This window comes from Onychomys torridus, chromosome 2 (genome assembly GCF_903995425.1).
Source record: "Onychomys torridus chromosome 2, mOncTor1.1, whole genome shotgun sequence".
Taxonomy (NCBI): domain Eukaryota; kingdom Metazoa; phylum Chordata; class Mammalia; order Rodentia; family Cricetidae; genus Onychomys; species Onychomys torridus.
In genome coordinates this window covers 166,308,501-166,313,996 of record NC_050444.1, presented here as the reverse complement: position 1 = coordinate 166,313,996, position 5,496 = coordinate 166,308,501, and positions in this window count along the sequence as shown.

Genomic DNA, 5,496 nt, shown 5'->3' with positions numbered 1-5,496 from the left:
TGCTCTGCCCTTCTGCAATGAAATTCTAGACTGCCAGCACAAAGAAGTTAGGGACCTGGAGATCTGGGGTTAGTTTCAGTGTTTGTTGAGTGTATAGGGCAGTTCTTTCTAGGACAAGTTACCCTCCCTCTACCTGCCCAGCTTCTGGAACTAGACCAAGTGCATGCTTTGGCAAGCTTCAACCTGGTGGGCAACGCACTTCTGTAATCTTGCACACCAGAGTCTTCAGAGCTACTCATCTGTTCTAGCTTCCAACAACATCCCAGTTCTGACTTGTACTTGGGAAAGATGATTCCAATTAGACCAATAGTAACAGAGACACTCCACTCAGTACTACAGAGCCTGGAGGGATATTTATTCGGAGAGGGGTGGGTTCTGTCTGGAATGGAGCACAGGAGTCTACACAAGGCCTCACGGAAGGACCAATGGGCCCATCCTGCTTGCACAGGCTTATAAGCAAGAGTAAGGATTAGGATCTGGGGCCAGGCAGACTGGGACCTGATCCTTCATGGTTCTTACCAGTAGCCTTCAAATGCTACTCACTGGCTCACAGAAGAGCAGATATAGAGCCTCTGAGAGTTTGCAATGTCTCCAGCATGGCTGGATACACAGCAGGGTAATGTTGAGGCACCAGGGAGTTCTCTAGTCCTACTGTTTGAGACACTCTGACCACGGACATGGAGAGGGCTTGAGTACAGTACTACTTTTCTAGCCTAGCCTCTATAACCTCTTCAAACCCAGTCAACATGAAACATGAGGTGTCCTCAAGACGTTGAGGGCCAAGGGAAACTGGTGTCTACATATGAGACCCCTGAGCCAAGCTACCTCTCTAAGAGATGGCTAAGCTCCTATAGGACCTCTAGCAGATGGTCCCCAACAACATGGAGTTCTATGTGGGGCCCACTGACTCCACCCCTATTCGACAGTCTCCTATATGGTCTGGTGCCCCTTATCACCAAGACCGTGTGGGAACCTTCCTGAATGTACATCTGTACTCTCCTCAGGTCAGCTGCTATGTGGAGGTAGGGCTGGCCAGGAGCCCTGGGATTCATTAACCTCAAGTTGTCCTCAGGCTTGGAAAACACTGCAAAATTAACCCACGCCTGTGGTGTGATTGTATCAGGCACCCATAGGCTCACTGCTTCCTTCTTCTGTCTTTTAGAATCACAGCTGTGTGGGCATAAAGGCATCTGGGCTGTTGTTCATCTAGGCCAGCCCCATCTGGATGGAGTCTGCTTCTGTGTCCCACCCAGAAGACAGAGGCAGGAGCATGGGGTCTTTGCTTAGGGCACAGTGCACTCCCCTGTTTTGTATGGTGCATGCCTTGCTGAAGGACAGAACCCGGCAGGGGGAGGGTTTTCCAGGCTACTTGTGCTGCAAATGCAAAACGCTGGACCAACCTGCTGTGGGTCTGCAGGGCCACCCCAGCCCTAGCTAGACTTGAGTGCCTGTCACCCTGGAGGAGGAACATTCAGATGAGGATGGGCGGGTCACTGCCCACAGCCGGCCCCACATCTGCCGTGGGCACCTTGATTTACTGTCCCTGCTTCCTGACCGGCCTTCCCTGCACACCCGAGCCCCTCCTGCCCCCACGCTGCCCCGTGCGGCTGAGCTTGGGAAAATCTATTACCGCCAAGCCATTAATCTGGGGCTGCCGCCTCAGGCACTTTCTGGCCCCTCTATTTAATGGGTTCTGCTTCCTGAGCTCCGGAGCCGTGCTGCTTGCCTCTCTTGATCAGCTTTGTTTAATTATCAAAATATTTGATGCAGAAAATTGACATTAGTTCTGAAGGTTCTGCCCTCCTCCCCCCACCAGGCTCCTGGTGACATCGAGTGGCTCAGCCAAGGCACCGATGGCCTTAAAATAGCAAATGGGCACTAGCCTGTGCTCAGCTAGGTGAATACATGAGGATGTGGTGAGGGCATTGCCCTGTTTTTCAAATGTTCCTCAACTGGCTACCAGGGGCAGCTTCTGGGAATTACTGGAGTTGGGTATAACTTTGCTGAGCCATCTTGGGGACTCACATGCCCTTTGTCCTGTCTGAGTTAGATGAGAGCCTGCTCTGCACACCTGGCTCTGGCCTTGCTCAACTTGGGTCCTGCTAGGGAATAGCTAAGAGGTCTGAGGGTATACTGCTCTTTGGGTATCCTATATACCTTGTCCCCTGCAGAACCATTGAGCGACCTGGCATCTAGGCCTAGACAGCAGAGCCGCCTGCTTGAAAGGCAGGAGGGATCTTCCAGGATAGCTATGTATTCACAGCCTATGACAAGTAGTGCTCGACCCTGGGCCTTGCTGGGGCTGTAGGTCTGGGCTTCACTGAGGCTTAGCTGCCTCTTTCTGTGTGCCAATCCCCGAGGCTTCTGTTCAGGCTATGTCTGGGCAATGCCAGAGTCATCCTCTGAACACACTGTCATTTATGTTCCTGATTATGATGGGAGTGTGTATTGGCCTTGAGGGCTCTGCGTGTGGAGGGGAACATGGGTGCACATGTGAGCTCCATTTGCTCAAGCATGTATGTAGCATGTTTGTCTGTAATCTCAAGCATGAATATACATGTGTGACTTGCGTATGTCCCCTTGTGTGTGATGACCTGTTTTGTGAACACATGCACAGGCTTCTGGTGCCCATGTGAACTTGCAGTCCTGAAATATGAGTTCCCATTTTCTGTCCTTCCTTGTGAGCTAGTGTTAGCTTCCAGAGGTCAGTGGCCACTGGACTTGGCTTCTTGGTTCAAATGTCCAAGCTTAGAGCCACACTCAGTGTTGTGGCATCTGGAGTCACCATGGGCTTCTGAACGGGGTGGCACCAACCATGCCCTGGAGGAATATTGCTACTGTGTCACTGCATCGGCAGACCTAGAATTCATTTATTGGCTGGTAGTCCTTTAGTCCTGGGTACACAGGCCAGCATTTGTCCTGGAATCAGCTTATTTTCAGATGTCAGATAATTTTCAAAACAGAAACTAGTTTCAAGGTTGAGAAGGTACCATTACGGAAAACAAATAGCAGTCAAGCCAGACTCCTGCTTTTCACTTGCAATCGATGTCCCTGGGGAGGGAGAGGACAAAGGGGAGGTGTCACAGGCTTGGGGACTGATCTCAGAAATGGTGCATTTCCAGGAAGTGAAGAGGAGAAACAGGAGAAACGACTGAGATGTGGTATGTGGCATGGGACTCCCTGAGCCACTCAGGCTCTTGAGATGCCAATGGGTGCTGTGGAGTCAGTGTGGAGCCTCTTTGCCTGGCTCCTTCCTGTCCCACTCATCATGTCTGCCACTGATCAGAGGGACAGTGCTACCTTTGTCCTCTGTCACTCTACTTGGCCTGCAAGATGCCACCCTCTGCTCCCTGTTGCCAAGGCCCTGTACAGCTTTTCCAGTCTGCCCCTTTTTTTCCCTCTTGTACACTCTGGGGTCTGGAGAGATGGCTCAGTGGTTAAGATCCCATTCTGCTCTTGCAGTGGACTGGAGTTCAGTTCCTAGAACCCATGTCAGGCAGTTCACTTTAGCTTCAGGTGATATGACTCCCTCTTTTGGCCTTTGCAGGTACCTGCACTCATATACACATACTACCCCCCCCCCCCCCCCCCGCCACACCCCTGCCCATTACATATAATTAAAAAAATTTTTTTTAAAGTAAGGGGCTGGAAAGATAGCTCAGGGTTTATAGATTATTGCTCTTGCAGAGAACAGGGGTTCAGTTTCCAGGAATCATCAATAACACCAGCTTCGGGGAATCTGACACCCTCTTCTGGGATCAAAGGTTATTGCATGCATGTGTTACATAGACATACATGCAGGCAAAAAGCTCACATATATAAAATAAATAAATATTCTTTTAAAAAGAAGCCAATACTCTGTGTACATAAATCACTATCATGATGTCACTGACATTGCCCCTATCCAAATGACACTGGCTGGGTCATCTTTGCATGGGACCCATTCTGGGGGTGCCTGTTTTTTGGGGGAGAGGCTTTGGTCCAGGGAGAAGAGAAGGCAGATGTGTGCTTTCCTGCACTTGTGTGGTGGTGGTGGTGGGACTGACCACATGGCTGCAGTTTGAGGAGCTTCTAGAAGACTCTGATGTCAGTAGAAACCTACAAGGGGAGACAGGGTCCTGGAAGCCTGGGGAACCACTCTGGATGCTTGCTGGTTCCTTGAGGCTGTGGCATGGATGCAAATAAGGCAGCAGATAGTCCATTTCCCAGCACTTCAGCCTGGAGCCTCTGTGCTGGCAGACCACAGTTCCAAGAGAGCGACCCATTTCTCTCAACTTCTGGTGGCTGTGTTCATCCCATGGCTCCTGGCTACATGGTTCCAGTCTGGTTTCACTGTCTCCTAGCCCTCTTCACTCTACCTTTAGACAGGATACCAACCATCAGATTAGGGTCACCCCCAATCCAGGAGGATTTCACCTTGGAGATCCCTAGCTAAGAGATGGGTGGCATCGAGGGCACCAGCTATTTGAGAGGCTAAAACTCCCTACACAAGACCTATATTAGAAGCTCAAGACCAAATCTAGCCTTGGCAACATAGTGAGGCATTTTCTCAAAACAAAACAAACAAACAAAAAAGCAAGAAAAGAAAATAAAAGAAAAAAAAGGGAAAAGTAGGGGAGGGAAGGAGAATAAAATGAAAAAGGAAACCAGGAGATTGTTAATTAATTATATATGAGAGACTTATTTCAAAATATGGTCATTTTTCTGGGACTTGGGTGGATGTGTATTTTGTGAATCTCTATTATCTGTCACCTCAGCGTCTTCTCTGGACTACTGAGAAATCGAGGAATGTAAAGCCGTCCAGGAAGAGCCCACTGGGGCTTAGGGGACTGGGAAGTGTTCTCCAGCTCTGAGCCTGGACCATCCGTGGATGTGAGCTATCCATTTAGCCTCAACAGGACATGGGTTAGATAACTATAGCACACCCAATACTGTAACCTAGCAGGAGGCAAATGAGCAAACTAATAAGTAACCATGGGAAAGATCTGCCACCTCCATCAACGCCCTGAGGTCTCAGAGTTCATTATTCCAGGTGCCTCCTTGGAGGCAGTGGGCAGATGAACTTCCTGAGTATTCACAGATACTTCTGATTTTTTTTAAACTTTTATTTTTGCAGTGCAGAGCATCTAATGCAGAATCTTGTGTACACTAGGCAAACACTATACTACTGAGCGCTCATTGACTTTGGCACAGGGTCTCACTAAGTTGAACTGGCTTTGTACCTAGGCAGGTCTTGACCTTTGGATTATCCTGCCTTGTCTCCCTAGTAGCTGGGATCGCAGGTGTGTGTCAATACACCTGGAAGGTCCTTTGTATTTTCATGGCCAAGCTGTGTACTGCTTCTGGGGCCGAGGCCCTTCCTGTAGGTGAAGATGGTGGTGGCAGGCTTCTACTCTCAGGGGCCTGCTTCTCGCTGGCCTCCTGTCTGTGTTCCTTGCTGTTAGAAGCCCCTCCCACTGCCCTCACCCTTCCTAGGAGTCAAGGCTGGGGCCTTCT